This window comes from Tachypleus tridentatus, unplaced genomic scaffold (genome assembly GCF_004210375.1).
Source record: "Tachypleus tridentatus isolate NWPU-2018 unplaced genomic scaffold, ASM421037v1 Hic_cluster_2, whole genome shotgun sequence".
Taxonomy (NCBI): Eukaryota; Metazoa; Arthropoda; class Merostomata; order Xiphosura; family Limulidae; genus Tachypleus; species Tachypleus tridentatus.
The window spans coordinates 19,175,699-19,201,395 of NW_027467782.1; the positions used below are offsets into that span (position 1 = coordinate 19,175,699).

Consider the following 25,697-nt stretch of genomic DNA (forward strand, 5'->3'; position numbering starts at 1 on the left):
TGCAGAGCACAACAATCTGAAATGGGAATAAAGCACTACTGTACTAGATTATTATTAAACTTAATCAATCATTGTGAACACAACAGAATCATACTGACATTCCATTATGTTTTTGTTACACCAGTTAATAAAATTCTCCAAGCATTGCCATTATTTTCATATAAAGGAGAGAATATGTTTTTATGCTATATAAAATGAATATTAATTGATATTTCCGAAAAACAATTTCAATGGAAATGGTGGCCATTTTGAAAATAAAAATTAGTATCTTTAATGTAGATACAAAAACTGGCAACAACAATTTTCTTATTTGGTAATATTTTTAAATAATTTAAAATGCCATTCTGAAGAAACTATCATAATTTTTTCAATTTTTTTATTTACTAGTAGATTGGTATTTCAAAATTCTCCTGGTACAGATCTTGTTTTTTTTTTTTTTGTAGAATAGATCTTTTCTTTCACTCATTTTTTTTTAAGGCCATTTGAGAGGATCTTTCAAATGTTTGCCCAAAGGTCATCAAGATTTCAATAGAAAGATTCTGTAAAGAAAATTCTTATTAAACTTTTACTTCTTGGTGAATGAAACTTGAAGATCTTATATATTTCAACAACCAATTACACATTTTTGATAGCTACCTACCTCCTGTCATACAAAGCTATCTCAATTAGTCTTTACCTTCTAAGCATTGCCAAAAAAACATTTTCTCGATCAGTGCACCTATTTTATGCATCAATTTTGTGCATTTGTTCTGAACATGTGCATATCTTGTGCGACTACTCTTCACCAGCTAGCTACCCCAACTATTCCTCCTCAATCCTCACTTTCAAGAATTGGCTTGTTCTGAAAAAACTTACCATGAGGAGTATGGGTGGGAAGTACCCAAGGGAAATATATTTTGGTGTTAGCAAAATAATTTTGGTTATGGTATTATGTCCACTATATAAAGATAGAAGGGCCAGTTTAGGTGCACAACAGGGTAACTAGTTGAAAGCAACAACCCAGAATGAATGGGTGTGCTCTAAGATGAATGAAGCACACAAATGGGGTACCTCACTACTTCTGGAACAAGTATGCTCTTTGCATAGGAAGTAGGAAATCAAACCAAGTTGTGTAGAAAAGGAAGTGGTTTTCACAAGTAAAAATGGATCAGTAAGTACAAGCAGTAGTTTTGTATAAATGAAATTAGCTATCTACTTTATAAACATCAATTGGACACATTCTATAACTCATCTGTAACCATAATATTGTGGATAGGGCATATAGACTTTGTTATATATACCCAACAACCTAATTGTAAGTAAAGAATGTGTCAAAATTCAAGCAACCAAATTTACAAAGAGGAAATGAGCTTTTGGACCAGGCAAACTTCTAAGATCACCAAAGAAAAAAGAAGAATAATGAACTACACCAAAAATGAGGTAGAGCCATAATCTCGACTCACCCATAAAAACATGGTCAGCTGTAACCAGTATTATGGGCAAAATCATAATTCACTCAACCATAAATACAGGGTAAGAGGCATCTTGCATCTAGAATTATAAAAAGAACATGGAGCAATTGCCCAACTTTAAAAATACAGTGTAGACTTCCTGTAGTTAATATTAAAAGATGGAAAAAGTCCCTCAATCTCATTTCTAGAAGCTGGAATAAAACCTTCTGCAACTGTAATTAAAGGGAATAGAGGCATCCCTTGTACTCTAGCATTACAAAGAGGATCCCATGTAGGCTGGATCTGCTCCAACCAATTAATTTATTATTCTATCTATCAATTCTTCCTTCATTGAGTCAATAATCATGAGTATGTATTATAAAATCAATTTCAAAACTCAGTAGGAAGGCTCCTTGGTCTACCTCACTCAGTGGCTTGGAACTGGTGAAAACTCCAGTGCTCCAGTAAAAAACAGGGTGAAATGCTGTGGAAGTTCAGAGGAATGTCAGAACAGAGAGAGTACAATGATTGTCTGTGATCCACTATTTTAAAAAGCAAACTGACCCTATTTTTTTCAATCAAAGGGTTGGAAGGTGTGGACAGAAAACCCCTTCTGCTTTACTCATGAAATCCATGATCACAATCCATCATACTTTGAAATGTATTAATATCTAATACTTTAACACACACACATATATATATATATATATATATACACTAGGTTAATGATGTGATCTTATTGAAAAGCTCCATGTCTATTGCAGGTGTTGCAGAACACCATTAAACGAGTACCAGTTATAGTTCTAGGTACGTCTAGTTAAGCACGTATATAGAGTAGTATATGAAGTAAATCAGAGCAAACAAATACACTTTTACTACTTTTACTATCCAGGAGCATTGAATTTCAGAAAGAGATTAATATGGTGGGATGAGCAAATAAGTTGCTTGGATTTGTGGGATAACTGTAATAGGTAAATTAATCATTTTTGGAAAAGGTGCTTACACTGAAAAGCATGTAGCAATGGCTATTAACTCAACTGTAGAGGTAGATTTAAACTAGGCTAGCATATTAGTAAAACAGGAAATATCTATACTTGACAGAAAAACATATCCAACAGGCATAAAATGTGAATGTGTTTTAAGATTTATGTCTAGTTGCTCCTATTGTAATGCTTGGAGTATTAGAGATAAAGTGATGAGTTCCAAGCATTGTAAAAACTCAGGATTAGCTTTGAACAATTTCGACGAAGGAAATTTGGTTGAAATAACAAACTACTAATTATTTACTAGATACAGAGTGTTGAAAAGGAGGAGTAGTAACTTTATGTGTGAGAAATAAACTATATCCTGTTGAGTTAGAGCATATTAACGATAACAGCAATAAGGTTGATTTAACTTGGATTAGTGTTAATGGATATCAATGAAAATTCTTGTAATTGGTATTTGTTTAAGACTATCTAATCAGAGTCTAAACGATAATGTATAATGACATCAGAATGGCAGCTGAAAAAGATGTTATTATAGGAGGTTTTAGTTTCAGTGGTATTGATTGGGATAATTTTGTATCTAATAGTAAGAGGGAAAAGCTTTTGTAAATTGTTCAGAATACTTTTACACACCAATTGGTGACATAACTAGAAGAAACGAATATATATTAGATTAACTATTAACATCCAATGTGAATAGGATACAACTACTACACTATTAGGTTTGGAATTTTACCACATACAGAACTGAAGAATAGAATCCTGATTCCAAATTTTAGGAAAGCTAATTCTGATAATATGAAACATGATCTGACTTCTTTGGATTTGGTTAAAAAATTGGAAGGGGATCTTGAAGAGATGTGGAAAGAAATTCGGAAAAAAGTATTACACATACAGAGCAAACATATTCTCTACAGAAAATAAAGGACAAAGCTGATAAAGTTTAAGAGATCATATCAGGGATAAACATAATAAGCTCAAGAAATTTAAACTTACTGGAAATAATAATGACTTGGAGTACCATTTGAAATCAAGAAAGCTGTTTAGAAAAACAAGTCAAAAGGGCAAAACACTGTATTTTGAAGAGGGTTGGCTGAGAGGATTAAGTTAAACAATAAGGAATTCTTTAGGTGTATGATGGATAAGCAAATGTTGGGATAGGGATTGGGCCTCTTAAAAATATAGTGCAGAGCTGATCTCAGAAGATTATGAGATTGTAAATTTATTCAATTATATGATATTTTCAGTCCTTACAAAGGAAGATAAAATTGTTATACCTCATCCAGAGCACTTAATGTATGAGGAAAATACTGATGTAAAAGATATCATTTTAAGTTCTAAAATTGTAAGACAAAATTGGGAAACATAAAAAAAATAGATACATCCTTAAGCTAAACAATTTTTATGTTAGAGTTTGTCTTAGAAGCTTAAAGTTTATATTTATGAACAACTAGCTAATATTTTTATTGGCCATTGAGTAGTGGAAGAGTACGAAAAAACTTGCAGTTGGCTAATGTTATTCCAATATTTAAAGTATATGATAAACATTTTCCAGTCAGTTATAGGCCAGTTAGTCTTACATCAGTAGTTGGAAAGTTTTTTGGAGTATATGATTAAAGATGCTCTGCAGAGTCAAATAAAGCAGATTAACATAATGTCAAAGAGCCAGCATAGTTTCACTAAGGGAAAGTGCTGTTTAACAAATCTTGTCACATTCTTTGAGGATTTAAGTGATAATGTTGATTACGGAAATATCATGGATTTGGTTTACCTTGAATTTTGGGAAGCATTCAGTAAGGTGCCTCACAAAAGACTTGTTACAAAAACTAAATATGTGGATGTGGAAGGAATGTTGTTAAATTATATAGAAAATTGTCCAGGAAGTAGTAATAAATGGAGTTAAGATCTGACTAGATCACAGTTACAAGTGGTGTGCCTCAGAGCTCTGTACTGGGTCCTCTGCTGTTTGTGACTGATATTAATGATATTGATTCTGGAATAACTAACAAAATTTTGAAGTTTGAAGATGGAGTGGATAACTGTATCAGAGATGCTGTAGACTTACAGGAAGATTTAGATCATTTGATGCATCGGGCCAATACATGACAGACGTTTAAATATCTAAAATGTGATGTGTGTAGGTTTTCACAATTTAAATTATTGTTACAATTTGAATAGGAATATATCAAATACTGTGGCTGAAGACAAAGGTCTTCATGTTGTGATAGAAATATCACTTAAGTAATCTAAACAGAGTATGGTAGATAGTAATAGGATTAATAGTATTTTGAGAAGAAATATAAAAATATTGAATACAAGACAAAGGATATTACTGTTTCATTGTAGAGATCACTTGCAAAGTCAAATTTAGAGTACAGTGTACAGTTTTGGTATCTCTTCCTCAAGAACATTGAACTGATAGAGAAGATTTGGAGAAGAAACACTAACACAATATCTGGGATGGTTGGAATGTTCTATGAGGACAAGTTAAAAATCTCTGAATTTGGTTTCTCTGGAAGGGTCAAATAGAATTTGGTTAAAGTATTTAACATTATTAATGGTATTAATAATATTGATTCTTCAAACTTTTGTGTCTAGCAGTAAAAACAATAGGATGAGGGGTCAAAAATTCAAACTATGGTAGAGTAGGAATCTTTTGCAATTTAGACAGTATTACTTTTCAAACAAATTTGGTTTTTGAAATTTGCTGCCTTCAAGGGTGATGGAGGCAGAAAATTTAACTGAGTTTAAGAAAAGATTAGATGAATACATGAGTAGTAAGGGATGGTTATATTTGGAAGTTCGAAGAGACATCCATGATGAGCTAATGACCTCCTTTTGTTCCTATAAAGTTTTATAAAATGTATACCATACCAGTCGATGCCCTACACAGAGTGGGATTCTTATAGTATTGGTGAAGACTTAAGAATGCTGAAAGGAAAGCATAGATGAAAAATGTGAGAAGACTCAACCCCACAAATGGGAAACAAATAAATGCATAAGAAATCAAAAGATTTTATATAGGTATATAGGTATATATAAGGTATATAGTCAACAATGATGAAAAATAATCAGGTAGAATAATGAATGCAATATTACTATTAATAGTGATTTGTAATGTGTAAACTATTGAAATATATCCAATTAACAATGTCTGATAAATATCTCATGGATAAACCATCTAAATATATCTAGTTCATAAAGAATGTGCAAACTGTCTTAGATTACCTATAAAATACATTAATAATTCATATCTAACTTACTACACATCTAATTAACTAAGACAACAAATGGCACATAATTAAGTCCTATACTTATGAAAATTAGGATCATAAGACACATAGTTAACAGTGACAAATATCACTCAGAACAAAGGATTAGATGTTACTAATAGTAATCGTATGTAAAGTACACACAAAAGTTAATGATATGGCCACGTAACAACTGGTAGAAGAGTTGGAGAAAAGTCTCCAAATTTACTTTTCATTAATTCCATTGTTCCTTAGAACACTGTCATGTTGAAACAAAAAATAAATTGCTGGCTGTGTATATGAATCTAATGTCCTATGAATTAACATCCGTCCCTCCTCTGCAGATAAAATCAAAACCAATTTCAAGGAAGTCGTACCAGAAATCACAGTAACGTAAATATTATAACAAGTATCTAATTAGTCAATACATTGATCTAAATTTCATCTTACAAGTGAATGGAAGAAAGGTAAGATGAAACTGTTGCAAGAAAATGAAACAGTAAATCAGCAAGTTCTTAAACTGTTACTGTGGGTGAGAAAATTCATGTTCAAAGAATGGCATGCTGATGAAGAAAGTGTACTTTGAGCAGGAATAGCAGATGGAGCTAGTTGCATCAATATAGATGGCACAATACTATTGGTAGTGAGTAGTTGCATAATATGTACATATTCAGAAATTATGCACTAATTGTGAAAATATTTTTTAAAAAATGCTTGGAGGGAAGAAAAGGAATAAGATAGCTTTGTGTGAAGGAGATTAGACAATATCAGAAGGTGATGTATATATACAATACCATTAGCAATAATAATAACTGTGCTTTGGGGAAGAGCTTGATCACACTGTAGTGTACAGCACCAATAATCCCATTATTTTATTATTGAGAAGCAAACTTCTTGAAAAACTATGATAAATCTGATACCCTTTAAACATTTCTAGATAATACTTTCTCATATTATAAGTATAAAATCTGTTAGATGAAATGGTGAAACGAAAAAACATTTTAAGAACTGATCAGAATTACTGATGACTTTTATATATGTATATTTAAAATGTATCATCTACCATTGTTTCACTGTGCAGATTTCCCCCTTAAAATATCTCTACTTCAGTGATAAGTGTATCCACTAACTGGTACTATTGTTTAACAGATATCATTGAATAATTCAAGAAGTTTAACAATAAAATATGTGCATTTCAGATATTAAGCTTATTGGTTTGTACTTCAAAGACATGAGTACTTTTCAAATGTCTTGATTGGTTTATTATATATCTGACAATATTGTACATATTTAACTGTCACAAATATGCTGCTTTACTAATATGAAATGTTTAAAAATAATAAATTTGTTAATGTTCTGTAGTCCATACTGTACATGTTATTCTTTAATTCTGGAATATTTCAATGCCTTTGTTCTATAGCACTAAAAAATTTCCAGTTCTTTTTTAGAGCTTCATATCTATTAATAATGTAAGAGATGTTTTCTGTATACTTATTTTTTAACCAAAAACTTAAAAATAATGATTTACTTTTAAATTAATTACAGAATGATGATGACATTGGAATTAAATTGTTATGTTTATCTATAATAAAAATATATATATTTGTGTATGTGACTGCTATAACTGCAAGAAAAAAAAACGTTTTCAATTGAAAATGTTGATAACATAGCAGAAAATATCTTAATTCAAAAATGCTTTAAATCACTCAGGGGGCAGTCACTCAAGGTTGTTGGTTTCAACCTACAAAGTGCATGCTTTTTTCACAGTCAGCTTTATGTTGGGTGCTCCAGAGTTGGTGTTAGTAACAACCTCTTTAACTTGGCAGGATATGGGAAAACAACCAATATATCAATTTAATGACATGAGAAACTCTGGGTACTTTCCCAAGTAACTACATATATTTCAGAATATTCTTAAATCCATCTTAGCACAAAAGTAATGACAATAATGAAAGTTTGTCTAGTGTTCTGTGACAACATAAGCAAAATGACTGAATTATTCTGGATCTTGATATGCACAGTAAATATCTTGAATTTGATTATCACAAATGTTTTGCTACGGGAAAAGTATGTTAAATATTTGGTATAAATAACTATAAAATGTATGTACCAAAAAATCTAAGACGTAAATCAAAGAAAGCATGTGATTTGCATTGTAGGTTTTCAATAAAAACGAGTAAATATAGTTATTTACAAATCATAAACTTTTTCATAGTTATTGGATTTTTCCAAGCTAATATATTTTACTAACAGCTACTCAAAGTTCATTTGAACATACTCTCAACTTGAACTTTTATTTGATTACATATAAACCAAGACATACAACAAAAACAACTACTTAATACAGAAAAGAATTGTCTTCATCCACAGGGAAATGATTTTTCAACAAATTTCTTCAAAATTTTGATTATCAATCAAACAAAATAGTAGATGTAGTTACTAGGTGGACTTAAAATAAAATTCTGGGTCACTTGTGGGTCTACTACAACTTGTACAGGTTTTGTCTTAAAGTTAAAAACTGGTAATTGTTCATTCTGTACACCGGATACCGTATATCACAGTTACCAAAACTAATTTTTGTAAGCTTGTTCACAAATTATTTGAAAAATCTTCAGAACAAACAGTTTTGTGTTCTTTTAATTGATCTACAAAAACTGATGTTATCTTTCTTTGTTAATTTGTATACAGAAAATAAAAAGTTTGGGAATAAACTTTTACCACCATTTATTTTGTTATCTCAAATTTGGTAATCAGCAACTGCACTGCCTCACGTCATCGCTAATGTCGCGCGCTTCATCACTGCTACAGACTCCGCCCAGTTTGTAACCACAGTCTGGTTAAGATGTTTGTTATCGTGTGTAGGTTGTTCTGCATGTGCTTGCAAACATATTTTTATTGTGCAACTTTCAAGTGTTTAAATATATTTTGTTTTTAATCCCATTATATGGGTAAGTGGATAATTTGAAAACGAAAGAATCCAGCTGATGGTGAACTTTCAGAAAATAAAGACAATGTAAATGATTCTGACACTACTGTTGAAAAGAGAATGGCGCGTCGCTGGAAAAACGTGAAACGAGAATTTAATGAAAGTTTGGAGTTGAAATTTGCAGTGATTGAAACAAATAATAAATCCATGTGTCTTTTGTGTAACAAAAGATTTTCAAAATAACAAAGGATACAACCTTAAGCAACAATTTAACAATTTTCACAACGAATTTTATGTGAAATTTCCAGTTGATAGCAAAAATCGTATGGATGAAATTAGCCATCTGAAAGCTTTGTTTGTTTGTTTTTGTTTGTTTTTGAATTTCGCACAAAGCTACTCGAGGGCTATCTGTGCTAGTCGTCCCTAATTATTTGAATGATATGGTGTCATTTGTATAATGTACTATATATTATTTAAATCAGTTATATAAAGCAATTATGAATGATTTAGTGTTAGTTGTATAATGTAAGATAAGTGATTTAAAATCAGTTACATAATGTAATTATTATTGATTTAGTATCAGTTGTATAATGTATTATAAATGATTTAGAATCAGTTGTATAATATATCATTAATCATTTAGAGTTAATTGCATAATATACCTATAAATGATTTATTGTCAGCTGTATAATGTATGCATAAATGAATTAGTGTCAGTTGTATAATGCACCCATAAGTGACTAAGTGCCAGTTGTTTATTGTACCAATTAATGATTTAGTGCCAGTTTTACAATTTATTGACAATGACTTAGTGTGGGTTTTGAAACATATTGTCAATCATTTAGTGTCATTTGTGTAATGTATATATATAAATTTTTGAGTGTCAGTTGTATAATGTGCTAAAAATGACTTATTTTTAGTTGTATAATGTATCTATAGATAATTTAGTGTCAGTTTTATAATGCAATTATGAATCATTTGGTGTCAGTTGTATAATGTACCATAAATCATTTAGTGCCAGTTGTATAATGTATTCTACAAATGATTTAGTGTTACTTATACACCTATGAATGATTTGTATCAGTTGCATAATGTACTGTGAAAGATTTAGAATCAGCTTTATAATGTTTTTATTAATTATTTAATGTCAGTTGTATAATGTATATATAAATGGCATAAAGTTAGTTCTATAAAGTATTACAAAATATTTTGAATCAGCTTTATAATGTAAATATGAATCATTTGCATGAGTTGAATAATTTACTGTGAATGATTTGTTGTCAGATGTATAATATATCTATAAATGATTTAGTGTAAGTTGCGTAATGTACCATGAGATTTAGTGTTAGCTCTATAATGTATTATAAATGATTTAGTGTGTCTATACAATGCACTGCAAATCATTTGGTGATAGTTGTATAATGCATATGTGAATGACTGATATAGTGTCGTTTATATGATGTACGATAAATGATTTAGAATCGGTTATATAATGCAATTACGAATGATTTAGTGTCAGTTGTAGAATGTACTGTAAATGATTTAGAGTAAGTTGTGTAATGTTCCCATAAATTGCTAAGTGTCAGTTGTTTGAAGTACCAATTTTACAATTTACTGCCAATGATTTAGTGTGGGCTTTACAATTTACTGCCAATCATTTAGTGCTTAGTGACTAAAGATAAAGAAATGTGTGCAGTGTATATGTCTCCTTGTTCTTAAGTTATAAGTAGGCTGCCTGAAGGTTTGGATTTACGCTTGTTATTTTTTATAATTTGCTTTTTTAATTTGATAGTGTTCTTATTTTAACAAGCACAAGCAACTAAGTAATCGACATTAATGCAAGTTCAGTATCAAATTTTCTTACTTTTGTTAATATCAGTTGCAGTAACATTGTGGCTGTTCAAAAATAACAATAACCTGTTATTATTAATTTTCAGGTAAGACTGATACCAACATTTTACTTAACCTCTAAGACGCATTTCGTACACGAGTTTCTGCTTTCATCAGCTGAGAAGTTAGTGTTACAATCCCTTATTATATCATACGTAAAAGCAAACTGACAACTCTGAAATGTTTTATTTGTTTTTTGTTAAACACAAAGCTCCAGAAAGAGTTATCTAGGTATTGCCTGCCACAAGTTGCGATTCTAATTCTTCAGCAGTATTCGTCCGCAGTCATACCGCTGTGACACTGGTCCTGCAATTTTTTGAGCACTTTAGATGCCAATTCATCATCGACGATTTTCAGGCAAATATACGATTTGAATATGCAAATCAGCAAGTCACTTGACAATCACAGTTAATACAAGTGGAGCAGAGAGTATTCGAACTGCACTTCAACGTTATGTGGCATGTTACGTAGTGTGTAGGTAGTGTAATACCACCGAAAATTAATCACGTTTGTGAATATTATTAAACCAAAGACTTTTTAAATGTAAAATATCAATACATTCAGATCATAAAAACATTTGTTGCACTTACCCCAACAAGCACATTAAAAGTGGTATTCCCGCTGTCGCAAATAGAAAGTAGCGTCATCTATACTCTTAGGGGTACTGAAATTAAATCATTAGTATGATTTTTTAACTTTTTTTGTTAATGAATAAATATTTTCAATATGTAGTGTTGTTAGTATTAATTGTTCAGAAAAAGAACTATGTTAAAGACGTTTCAAACTGTACCATTTTGGTACTATTTAAGTCCTCGTCACAGCACATTACCCTTTGTATTGTGAGAACGTATTTTTTTCCAATTGCTATGAAATTTAAACATATTTTTAAGCAACAAACAGAAAAGTCGGAGAAAATTAGCAAGAAACTCTAAAACAAAAATAACAAGAGTGAGAATAAGGTTAAAAAAACAAAGAGAAAATAAAACCTTAAATGTAACTGATAAAGGAAATCAAAACAAAAAACAGTCAAACCTCTGTTTAAAAAAAAGACATAAAATAGAATCAGGGATGCCAAAGATTAAAATTATCAAAAAATAAGTTGTGTGAATAGTAGAAACGTGTGTCAATTGCATGAACTTCATATTATGGTCAGAGTGTAATTTTCTTCATTCGCTATATACGAAGGGGATAATATAGAATTACATAAATAACATTACTTGTCAATGATATTGATGAGGAGTTGTAAAGTTATTTCATAGTTAAGTACTTACAGCAATATAGTTTGTAAATATAACTGAGATAAAGTCGTTCATAGTGTGATTATAAGTACCTGATAAAACTTAGTTCCATATGCATCCAGTAAGGAAGCTCCTGGAATTGTATATTAATTTTCTGGACAAGATAAACAGGTATAAAATCTAAAATAATTACAATAATAATCTTTAGGACATGGAACACATTCTCTCTGTTTGATGCTTCTGAACTACTCAGGTAGACATGAATCATAGGTAAAAGAATGTTTTGTAATGTACATGCCTAACCGCATCCTAAAAAGAAAAGAAAAGTAGATGAAACAAAGTCATTTACCCAAGTAACAATTGATAATTAATCTCGACAGAGTAAATCTTTCATAAAATTATTATTTATAAATAATAAATAAAGCGATTTTGTATCCTGACTTGTGTGTTTTTATATATGACTTATGTATTGTACACCCCACTTACGTGCCTATATGCTTACCCTTTAGTACTCTGTGAAATATTTTTCAAGTTTTATTTCTGGATAAACAAAATCAAAGTAAGGTCTTAAACATTTTGTTTTAAACATAAATTTGTTATAATATTCACAGATGTCATGATACATTGAAGGAAAATAAAAAGGTTGTTAAAGCTAGTTGAATTAGTTTATGAATATATATAACAGATTGAGTTGGAGTGTTCATCGTGCCATCACTCAGTAATATAGATCAATCTTATGTCAGCTAGATACTCATTGTCAACTTATTTGACTAACTTGATAATACATAAGATTAGAAACTAAATCAAAAGAATTATGGAACGTACTCTAATAGAAAGATTGCGAATTTTTAACATGGCTGAAGGTCATTCAAGTAACTTCGAACGTTCGTTACGAAAATGCTGTGTCAGTGTTTCTTTGAACAAACCATAATGTTTTCCCATCATGAACCCACTCAAGAATACTTCATAACATTAATAATAAACACCACTAAACACTACTTCATACCTTTATTTCCAGACATAATAAAAAATGAGTTTTGATACCCATGGTGGGCACTGCACACATAGCTCATTCTGTCGATTCAAACAAACAAAAGATCTACGCATTATCAGTAAGTGCTCATAGATTAACTTTTAACTGGCGCAAAGTTTTGCTCATGCATCTAACTTTACAGTCACACATTACACGTGTATTTCTTTTTGAGCCTTGAGAGTCTTTTACTGCAAAAATATCATTTAATAGGATTACATGACAAATTTAAACTTATTTGGACTCTATCTTCCTGTTAATTAAAATATTATGTTGGTTTAAATTACTTATTAAATGAAAGAAAAAAAATCATTTGAAATTGTAAATACAACGATTTCTTGTTGGGTTTGTGTCCCCAAATTTTCTTTCCAATATACAGTATTACAATTCTAATGGTTCCTCTTAATGGCTTAAACATTCTAAATTAAAAAGGTCACCTGTATAATTTTGTATTATGATTTTGTCCCATACAGACCCAATTGTAACTCTTCGCGAAAAGTTACACGAGGTTTGTCTGCGTTAGTTGTCACTAATTTAGCAGTGTAAGATTAGAGGGAAGGCAACTAGTCATCACCACCCACCGCCAACTTTTGGGCTACTCTTTTACCAGCGAATAGTGGAATTGATCGTCACTTTATAACGCCCCCACGGCTGAAAGGGCGAGCATGTTTAATGCGACCAGGATTCGAACCTGCAACCATCACATTACGAGTCGATTGTCTTAACCACCTAGCCATACCAGGCCAGATAGAAATTTGAATGATTAATTTTTGTAACACACCTTACGTCATTGGAAGTACTTTAGGCCCGGTATGGCCAAGTGTCTTAAGGCGTTCGTCTCGTAATCCGAAGTCACTCTTTTGTTATCCACTTAATACCTCATCCCTATTAAATAGCCAGAAAAACTATGTTTCAAAACAACTTCGATATGAAAATCATCTATAATTAAGCATGTTACAATTATTCTCGTTATAAGAAAATCGTTAATTCCTACCTATGCCGTTATTTTTTTCATTTCTTTTACATCTGGTATTACAGTAACAATGAAAACCCTAACAGCCCTACCCCACATTTCACCCGCCTACAAGCGACCAAGAAGATTCATTCTTGATAACATTCTCTCCCAACATGAGTAAATTCTGACCATGATCCACATACAAGTCTGTCACTATGACTAATTTCACATTACTTCTTCACGTTAACCGGGGGCTTGTAATGGATCGGAACTTTACCAATTAAAGTTGGCTTTCTCGGGTACTCATGTCTCTCAACTCACATGAAATTCTTTATATAGGATTTATAGATCCATACTGTCCTGAAAAGCCGTTTGTCCGAGATCAGCCGTTTGTTAGATATCAGATCCAACCATATCCTCGCCTTATCATCGAGTGGAAATAAAGAAAACAGAAATTGTTTCCGACCACCCATGGTGTTTTTTTTTTCAAAGATCCGTCATCAAGTAGTTCGTCTACCCATAGGAAGAAAACTCTCTCTTCGACGGTTTCACAACTGATGATCAACGGGATCGTTAAAGGCTTCTCCGTTGAAAAGATGAATGTCTTCCTTCGAAAATACTAACACACCACCATCGACCCAACCAAAACAAGGCTTTTACGAAAGGGTGGAATTTGTATTCAACTCCTTACTCCAAAAGATTCCACACATCTCTATTCCTCAAGAATTTTGTTTTGATTTTGTTTTAACTTTCATATAAAGCTACACGAGGGCTATCTGCGCTAATCGTCCCTAATTTAGCAGTGTAAGATGAGGGGGGAGGCAGCTAGTCATACAACCCACCGCTATCTCTTGGGCTACTCATTGACCAATAAATAGTGAGATTGACTTAACATTATAATGCCACCACGGCTGAAGGGGCGAGAATGTTTGGTGTGACGGGGATTCGAACCCGTGATCTTTAGATCTGGCATTAACCACCGGGCCATGTCGGCCAGAGTAAATTTTTTCTGAAGCTGTTTTTTTTTTGTTATAGCAAAACCACAATAAGCTATTTGTTGTGTCCCACAAGGAAAATCGAACTTCTAATTTTAGCGTTGTAAATCCGTAGACTTATCACTGTCTCAGTGACAGGAAACCTACAAGTATACACTCTGTTTTACAAACTATACCAGATTACTTTATTCACACAGATCATTTCGTAAACGTCAGAAACACCGTACAACCGATCAGCTAATTCAAGGTAGAAACAGCTCCCAAATGCACAACTAAACGTATTCTTACTCTTGGTTCTTCCACTTTACACCAAGAAAATCAAGACTACGCACTTAACTTTTTATAGTTCTTCCAGTTAAACCTCCAGAGGATCCGTCACATCAACAAAGTAATGATGATAACCTGTCGCCATTCAAGCCACTCCTGCCAAAAAACACTGACAACCAGAAGCAAATTTTAAAAAACATGTTCACGGAGACTACACAAGTCTACAAGCTATCTAAGCCAACAGACAATTTTTTACAGACCATGCATAGAAAGAAGGATACAGTGAAAAGTTAACCGTCACTAAAGTACTCTTATACATCGACTGCTTTATTCCAAATGAACACGTTGAAACCTAGACACACACATCTCCAGGACAGTCTGAAGAACCAAGAAAACGATACAACCTGTTGATGACTTTTGAAGATTCCTACGCTCATCATCGAGACAGTCTCAGTTACCCTACAGTGACAGTACTGATGCTGTGTTCGATAGAATCTTTCAGTACTGTCCCGTGTTCTTAACATTTTTATTCCGACGAAGAAAAACCAGTCCAAGAAAAAGACTACCACCTGATGTTTCCTGACTTATCATCGACCTTCTCAAAAATGGTACAGTAGTCCTTATATATACTAACCTTTGACGTTTAGCTTCCACCAGAAGAGATCGGAATATTCTTTTCAGCACCCTATGATCCTAATCCCTTTTTCACTCGCACGATTACAAAATTTATTAAATTAAAGTATTTGCAGTTTCTTAATACTTACAAGACAAGCGACAAAAGGCTGGAAAATCAACTTACAAAATTAAATATATCCCACGAATTAAAAAATCACGAAACCATATACTGCTGCATACCATATATTTGCGACATCAGCAGAAAAACAACCAACATTTGACAAAAACTTGTAAAAAAATATGACATCCCGGTTAATACCAACTTTATTCAAAAACCAGGCACTAAACTAAGGTCTATAATATGTAAAAAATACACTGACAAATACCACACGAATATTATTATAAAATACAATGTAATAGCTGCCACAACTTCTATATAGGATAAACAAGTAGAAAAATGGAAACCAGATTCAAAGAACACGAAAAGTCACCTTCATACGGTTACGAGCACTGCAAATCAAATAAACACAAATTAAAGAAGCTTTACTTATACAACAACTCAACCCCAAAATAAGCCAATACAAAGGAACACCTTTCTACATATATTAATGAATATAATCAAACATCTAAGTAAGTACGCCCTCTACATTGTTACACTCAGTTACACCATCCCATTCAAACATGTGGTCAGCCGTCTTTTTCTTTCTTTTTTCACCTGACGATGACCGAAGAAGGTCTAAATGTTGTTCGCTTCTCTACATAAAAGTTTTGTCAACACAAACCAGCCGTTTTTACATACACATCTTTCTCTACAAGTGGGTTTTCTCGTCATCACTGATTAAAAACAAACACTTTTTAGTACATTTATGATCGATATTTAAATAAATAATTTATTACCTAATTTTAAAGATACATGATTTATATTGACAAAATATATCTCAGAAAAAAAATTACATAAAAAGATTCCAATTTACATACAGGGTGGCCCTTAAGTCCTTAGCCATCCATACGTTATTATGTTATATTCAATTACGCATGTATTATAAATTTGTTTATTTTTTTAAAGAGAAATATGGCCGATGTAAGCCCATTTACACTTGAAGAGCGTATTGTGACAAGTACGTGGGTAAATGAGCGCAAGAATATTGGTGACACCACACAGATATACTGGATACATAAGATATATGGATGGGTAGGGACTTACGGGCCACCCTGTATAATTAAATATCCTCATCAAAGGTCACTTAAGATTTAGGTATGAATTGCATCTAATTTTTGACTACTGACCAGAGTGAGAGCAGCTAGCCAGAATCATCCGTTGTTACCAAATATTTGTTTGAGTCTTTGTCCGAATAACGGAATTAACTGTTACTTTTATAAAGCAACAGAGCACAGACAGACTATTGTCTAGCAATAAGAAGTCCAACAATAAACCAAGATTATAAATTTTACACATTTAAAGATATTTTATTTGTGTTATTGTTTATAATAAACTATCTTCAGGGTACATAAAATGAAAATGTGCGCCTGTTCTCTTGGATTGTTACAGACATGCTACTATTTTATTTGTGTTATTGTTTATAATAAACTATCTTCAGGGTACATAAAATGAAAATGTGCGCCTGTTCTCTTGGATTGTTACAGACATGCTATTAACACTTTGAGACCATCAATACATTAATAGAGTAACAAGGAAAACAAGTAGACCAAGAATATAGGTTCAACATTAAAGACAACTATGCACTGGTATCCGTTTAAGAGAATTTCCAAACAAACAAAATAAGAGAAAAAACGTCAAACTTCTTTTCCAGCACGAGTAACACCTGGAAAGAACATTTTACAATATTCAGTTGTGTGTTTGTGTTGCAAGGCATGGAATTTATGTTTAAAACATAGTGTGTCCAGAAAGTTCACTTGCCCTAGTGGCACAAAGATATGTTTGCGAATTTCCAACACAAGAAACTGGGTTTGGATACATGTGGTGGGCGGCCGAAAACAGCCCATTATGTAGCTGCGTACTTCACTACAAAGAAACAAACACTAAAAATGTTCTTATGTGAAACAGAAATCTATTTTCCAAAAAAGAAATAAATAGTCACTTGGTTCTTTTCTTGCCTTCCACATGTAACAAAATATATAAAAAGCAAACAAAAAGGACCCTGACATGGCCAAGCGTGTTAAGGTGTGCGACTCGTAATCTGAGGGTCGCGGGTTCGCATCCCCGTCGCGCCAAACATGCTTGCCCTTTCAGTCGTGGGGGCGTTATAATATGACGTTCAATCGCACTATTCGTTGGTAAAAGAGTAGCCCAAGCGTTGGCGGTGGGTGGTGATGACTAGCTGCCTTCTCTCTAGTCTTACACTGCTAAATGGAGGCATGTTTGGTTCAGCGATGAATCACGTTTTATGCTTCGTAGGCAGAATGGAAGGACCCGTGTTTACCGTCGCCGAGGTGAACGTTTTTCAGCAAACTGTGTGCAGAAAGTTGACAGATTTGGTGGTGGCAGCGTCATGATGTGGGCTGCCATCGCCTACAATGCCAGAACAGACCTTTTGCACATTCGAGGGAATCTTACGGCTCAACGATACGTTGACGAGATTCTTAGGCCCCATGTGCAACCCATCATTGTGAACGTCAACGACATGTTTCAACATGACAACGCCCGTCCTCACACAGCCCGACTTACCCCTGTCTTCTTGAGACACCACAACATCAACGTTCTTCCCTGGCCCTCCAAATCACCAGATTTAAATCCCATCGAACATCTTTGGGACGAGTTGGACCGACGTCTGTGACGGCGACAACCTCAACCGCAGACTCTACCTCAGCTTGCAGCAGCTTTGCAGGCTGAGTGGACAGCCATTCCACAGGATGTGATTCGTCATTTCATCGCTTTCATGGGCAGGAGATGCCAAGCAGTTATTGATGCTCACGGGGGGCATACTCGTTATTGACGTTGAGTGACGTTAAACTTCAAATAGTGAGCGTGGACTTCGCCTTTGCAGACTTTGGATGTTCAGCAGGGAATGTACAAAGTTTCACACATGTCATACAGAACTACCCGGAATAAACTTGTTAACAATTTGTCTCACATTTTGCCTTTTGTGTTTCTTTTTTTTTTTTTTTTGAAGAGTTTATTTTAATGAGAATACTATATTAGTGAAAATCATTTCCTAAGTTAAAGGTAAATATTCAATACATATTATCTACCTTTTAAAAATTGGTTGACAGCGACTTCTTGGTTGGTTCGTGGCCTGATGTTTTATTCCTGTATAGAACATTACAGTTGTAATCGTTCTTATCTAAAGCTTGAACGTCTTTAATTATAATGTCGCCTGTATACTTGTCCATTCAGATTTTGTTTCCTACAGATCCAATTGTACTTTTTCTTCTTGTCCATTTGTTGCTAACAAATTTGGTGACTACGTGTATTTGTTCGTAACTTGGTGGGATATAATGAGCTACTAAATCTTCTTCATGCATGTACAGATACTGAGCTTTCACATATTCAGTTGACAAAGATGCTCTTCCAAACACTGTAATTTGGCCTTCTACAAGGAAGATGACTGAGGCAAATAAATACATCCATTATTCAGTATAACTTCTTTGTCTCTTTGATTTGCGTACGCTTTGGATAACTTTTCTACAAAGTTTTACATTATGTGTATATATGTTTTTTATAGAAAAGCTACATCGGGCTATCTGCTGAGTCCACCGAGAGGAATCTAACCTCTGATTTTAGCGTGGTAAATCCTCGTCATTAAAATGTGTAATTCCAGTGAAGATTTGTTTATTTATAAATATCGCGCAAAGCTACATGAGGGCTATTTGGGCTAGCCATCCATAATTTAGCAGTGTGAGGCTAGAGGGAAGACAGCTACTCATGACCACCCACTGTCAACTTTTGGGCTACTCTTTTATCAATGAATAGTGGTATTGACTATGCCTCCAATAATTTTTTGAAGAAAGCTGTGTTTATTAACTCTGATATGTCCTATTATGGTAAATTTGTGTGTGTTTTCTTATAGAAAAGCCACCGAGAGGAATCTAACCCCTAATTTTAGTGTTGTAAGTCCATAGCCTTACCACTGTACCAGAGGTGGCTTATGGTAAAGAAGTAGCCCACTGCTAACTCTTGGGCTACTCTTTTACCAACTAATTTTGGGATTGACCGTTACCATATAACGCCCCCACGGCTCAAAGGGCGAGTATGTTTAGTGTCAGGGGGATTCAAACCCGCAACCCTCAGATTTCGAGTCGACTGCCTCAACCACCTAGCCATATTGTTACAAATTCATTTAAAGATTTTTGTTATAAATGTGTTTTCACTTATTTTGAATAATTTTTTAATTATCTTATTATAACAATATATACACAGAGGGTACACAGTGGAAGTTATACCACAGAGTTATAAATACAGAACTCTGGGCACGTGACCGTGTGTCGACAAGGGGAAGTCGCCGCTGTTGTGAAAACGGAAATGGACATCCGAATATCTCTGACGGAGAACTGCCAACTTCTCAAACAATGCCTGAGAGCTGTACTTGTTTTAATTGCACAAAGAAGCGTAAAAAAGGCCTCAGGAATCTCCTTCCATAAGTAAGTATTCACATTTATGAACTTTCCTTTCAAAATGAAAACTTTGAAGCTTGAGCAATTGCAAACTGTCGTTTGCTTTATGTCTGTCAAGGCCCAAAGGTCCAAGAAGGTATTGGACGTCAGAATTGAGTTTGATATGGTTCTGATTCAGACTGAGGTATTAAATATACCAGTATTAAGCGATCAGGGAGCCAATATATTAACGACAATGGACACTGGTGAAAATTAGGTGTAAAAAGTACATTTTTGTTCCCAATGCTGTTGTTTACTTGCCTAATTTTAAAGTTTCAAAAGAAGGTTTTAGATTGACGTGGCAATGAAATGTCAGAAAGTGTATCCTCAAAATCAATTACACTACAATTTAATTTTTAGGTTCCCTTTTGATGAAGCAGTTTGTCAATAATGGTTGAAGGATGTAAGTCGTGAAGGATTTCAGTCATCCAAGCATCACATGGTGTTTAGTGAACACTTTCTCGCAAAAGATTACATGAAAGGTATAAAACCACTTGGATAATATTGTCAATACTTATTAATATTTTTGAAAAGAAAATTCATATTTTATTTTTGAAAAATACGATCAATGGCGTTATAACCTGCCCAGTACCTACCAAGAAGAAGAAAAAGACATCAGGTGTCGAGCATTCATATTGTTCAACTGTCCCAGTGAAAGATCAGTTTGAAACACCTAAGTACAATCTAAAAAAGATACAAAACGACATGAGAGTATGCAAGCAAAAATGAAAAGGAAAACTGAATTTGTCGTAAAACACCTACAAATCCTAAAAGAAAAGAATATTCTCACCAAAGCGCAAGTTGATTTGATGTCACTAAACCTCAGTAATAAAACACTGGATCTTATTGAGAATGAATTGAAGGCATGTGAGATTGAACCTAAGCGAATGGCTCGTACTCGTACGTAAATATCGGTACGTTATGATGTACACCTGGCGTTATTCGACAATAAGGCCATCATTAACTGCGCAGATTTGCTTCACGATCGCAAGTTGCTTTAAAATTACTATAATCGCAGGTGTGTTTAGTCAATTATATAATTTCCTCAGGAAATTCTCACCGTCTTCAAAACTCACATGTGCTAGTGTGTTGTTGAAATTGTTCCCGTTTTGGTGAGCATTTTGAAACCTCCATTACGTCACAGTCTGTGATTGCTCAATGTACGAGAGCTCTCTCTCTGTTAATAATTCTATGAGTCGTACATACGTGCCACCAACGTATGCAAACTCAAACTCGACCCCAGAGACTGTTGTTACCCTAAATTGGGCACGAAAAGAACGATACAAAGAGTTCGTAAGTACAAAAACAAAAGTATTTAGTTTATTTGAATGCATTTTAAAAGATAAAATTCACTCCAACGTTTGCCAATTGCACTGTCAATCGAATCTTGAGCGGTAAACTAGTAACAGTATACCTGGGAGGATGGAATTTTGACAGTGGATTGAACGCATTCTACCTGCACAAATCGGCCACTTTACCACTGAATACACTCATTAAAATTCTAGCTAACTTCGCAACTCTTAGAATTATTTGTGTATTGTTTGAAGTATAACATCAAATGTACATTGGGAGTAAATAGCAAAGTTACCTTAAACTATTGTACTAAAGTTGAAAGGAAATTACACATTTTTTCATACATCCTTTTTGATGTCTTCATTTTCTGTTTTATCAAGAAAGTTGATGTTACACAATGTTCTAAGTCTTTTGTTATACCAGTCTGTTTAAATTTCTTAAATTTATGATGTTTTTCTTTTAATTTTATTTCTTAAAATCTTTGTGAGCCGATCTGATTTGTTTTGTTTTTACTTGCAGCTACACTTTCCTTTCTATTAGAAATATGTTTATCTTGAATATTTAATAATTTATCTTTATACCTTAAATTAAAATCGTCTATAATTATAACTTTATTAACAGCTGAAACCTTAATCTTATTGTAAAGTTTCTCACTTATTTCATCAGTGTTATTTCGTGGTCTGTAACAAATTCCTACTGAAAGCCTTTATAGCCATAAGGACGTCCCCTGTCCTCCACTTTCTATATGTTAGTCACTGAATGTTTTCTGTCAGGTGTAAATTCTAACTCAGAAATACTTAGCACTCACATATCAGGAAACTACGTCATATAGTAAAAGTGACTCGCGCACGCTTATGAAGATAACCACAGATAATACAATATCCAAAAGTCTAAGTACGTTAAACAGCTTCTGCAGTGCTAGTGAACCAACATGAAACCAAAGAATTATGACAAGGTAGCTGTGGAGTCAGAAAACGTTCCCCTTTAAAAATAAGTAGGGCTAAAAATCCTATAAAAAATATCAGATATCTGGCTAAGTCCCTGTGACCAAACATAATACAACTGGCTACATAAAATTAAAGAACTCACACAAAAACTTGATGAATGGAAAGACAACAAAATATCACTGTCACCAAAAACAAGATATTTATCCTAAACTAATCTACCTAGTAAGTAATTCACTACCCAACAGCACAGAACTAAAGAAAATAAACTACATAATGTATAAGTTCAGAGGGAACTACAAACCCGAACGCCTATTCAGAGAAGCATTAAATTTATCAGTTAAAGATACAGGTTTAGACCTAACAAACTTTGAAAAGTACCTAACAGTCATCACACTCAATCAAATATACAAGATAATGGAGATAGAACATAATTACACAGTTGGTTTCAACTCCACATTGTTCAAAGAAGAACAACGAACCACAGAGACTGCGAGCCAAAAAAGCAAACAAAACACCAGTTTACCTAAATTAAGTAATGGAAAGTTAGAGAAAGAGAACACATAAATAAAATTGCACACAATAAACACATAGAAAATATACGAATACCGACACATGAAGGTTCAAAGAGAAATAGAAACACAATACAAAAATGTCAATTTAAACACTTCCCGCAAACAACAAAAAAGATAGAAGCGAAAAGACGGTATTTAAATACAAAATAGCTCATAACATGGTGAGCAAAAGAGAAAGACTACACACACTAAAAATAGTGAACACAAATAAATATCTGTAATGTGAGAGTCAAGAAATAGTTAAACATTGCTTTTATTACTATCCATATGTAAACGTATTTTTGGAGAAATGTATTAAACGTGACCAATATAAAATAGATATATAACACTATTGTCCTATTCAGTAACCAATCCCAGTTACTGTTACACAGAAACTTTCTTTTCTTTATCTTATAAGTGAGTTTAAATACAAGATACGGTTCGAGAAGTGAAAAACAATATATGAAGATGAAAACGTAAGAGCAAACATCAGGATATGTGAGAAGTTAATTACAAGCGTTTAACAGAAGAGGAGTACAGGAAAATTTATTTAAAATTTTCGTGCAAAGCTACACAAGGGCTATCTATATTAGCTGTCTCTAATTTAGCAGTGTAAGACTAGAAGGAAGGCATCTAGTCATCACTACCCACCACCAACTCTTGGGCTACTCTTTTATCAACAAATAGTGGTACTGACTATGCCTCCGATAATTTTTGAAGAAAGCTGTATTTATTAACTTTTCTATGTCCTATGATGGTAAAGGTGTGTTGTTTTCTTATAGAAAAGCCACCGAGAGGAATCTAGCCCTTAATTTTAACGTTGCAAATCCATAGACTTACCACTGCACCAATGGGGGGGACTCACGGTAAAGAAGTTAACATTTGTTATTATACTTTTGGGATTTGGATTACTTAAAGGAGTTTGTGCTGTGAATAAGGCCAGAACCTTACAATGTTAACAGCCCGATCCAATGTTTTTCAGTATAGGTATTATTTTAAATTCCAGATAATTTAAACAAAGCACTGCGATGGCCGTCGGACGGTACTGACGCAATGTTATTTCTGCCCAGTGCTCTGAATGTCAAAGTGAAGAAATTCAACTGAGCACGGGAAATGCCAGCAAGAGTAATTATGACTCATTTAATCTGTTCGTGCAGAAAACAACAGGCATCTGTCGTAAAATTGGATAATTTGAAATATATTGTCATTTAATTAGTGTCGCGCATGAATGGATTAACGAGATTCCCACTGTCCCAATCTACTATGCAGCGAAACCATAGCCAAGTAAACGGGCTTGTAGAAGTCATTAATCGTCTTTTTTAACAGCAAAGTTAGCAATTAAAGTTAAAAATATATCATTTGGTCATGTTGTAGCATAGAAATATCTATCGTGCTTAGAACAAACATCTTTAGGAAAATCACGAGTTGAGTAAGGAAAATGAGAAAAAAAATTATGTATAATTGAGTAAAGCGTGAAACACGCAGCGAGATGCTCCTTATGTGTTGATGAACATCAAACAAATTATAAATCACAACCGAAATGTTGTAATAGCGAGAAAAATCACACAACAAGGTATGTAAGAAACATAAACAAATAAAACAACGTATATACGAAATTGAAAACACAACAGAAATTCGAAAGAACAAGTACCACCACGCCCAATAAACAGTACAAATCGTTTATAATGAAATACAAAAACACCATCAAGACACATAAAAAACCGACATACAAGCAAAATTACAACAACAAAGACTGACGAAAACAAAATAAAAACAGACATTTACAAACATCAAAAAACATCTCCATGTACTTCATTACAGAATACTTGAAACCAACACAAACAAAAGGATACGTAAGAACTTATCATAAAAATTGCCAAAAAACACATCACGCCATACATACATATGTTAACCCGGTGAGTCCCTTGAGACCTATTATCTTACATTCACGGTCTTACATATTATACAAGGCGCCCTCACTTCTAAGAAACACAACAGTGATAGCATTACTAACATTGTTAAACTAGATATTTGTGTAGTAAGTGAAACCTGTTTATGTGCAAATCATGGATTTAGAATCAAAGGATATTCAATACTAAGAAGAGACAGAATAAAAAATAGGTGCAAAAACAGAGGAATTCTACTGTTATATAAATCTGGTCTCATTGTTGAGGAAGTGTAAGTTACTACTTTAAATTAATGTATGGCCAAAAATATGTTAACTAAAAATGTATTTATTGTAACGGTAGCATGCACACATTGCTCACCGAATAGAAAATTATATATCAATCTATTATGCCATATTAATAATAATAATACTAATACAATCATAATAAAAGGTTTAATTGGTAAACATACAATTTTTAGCTGCAATTTAATCAATTCAAATTGAAGAACGTTATATAAACATTTATGTGATACAAATACAATGTTATTAAATGACGACACCCTCACATATTTCATATCACATGACACCAGTAATATACTGTATTTTTGTTTACTTATTGCAATAGATTTTCAAGTAGGAAACGATATAGATAGTGATAACTTTCGTGTCTGGAATACTTTCAGTCTCAGTATTATCATAAAAATAAATCAACACAAACAGAAAAATGAATCTATAAAAATGCAAACTAAATCGAATACCAGTCAAACCTACATGCTTATTATCATACAATTACTGAGTGCCTAACCACAGTACCAAGGTAAACA

The 25,697-nt window shown here is 33.2% G+C and overlaps 1 long non-coding RNA gene across 1 annotated transcript; it reads right to left on the reverse strand.

The window, feature by feature from the left end:
- Positions 1 to 253: 253 nt before the first annotated feature.
- Positions 254 to 11,688, reverse strand: LOC143242927 (uncharacterized). Its single transcript, XR_013023469.1, has 2 exons — positions 11,074 to 11,688; positions 254 to 539 (listed from the first exon to the last, which is right to left on the reverse strand). It is a non-coding gene; the product is annotated as an uncharacterized LOC143242927 (long non-coding RNA).
- Positions 11,689 to 25,697: the final 14,009 nt, after the last annotated feature.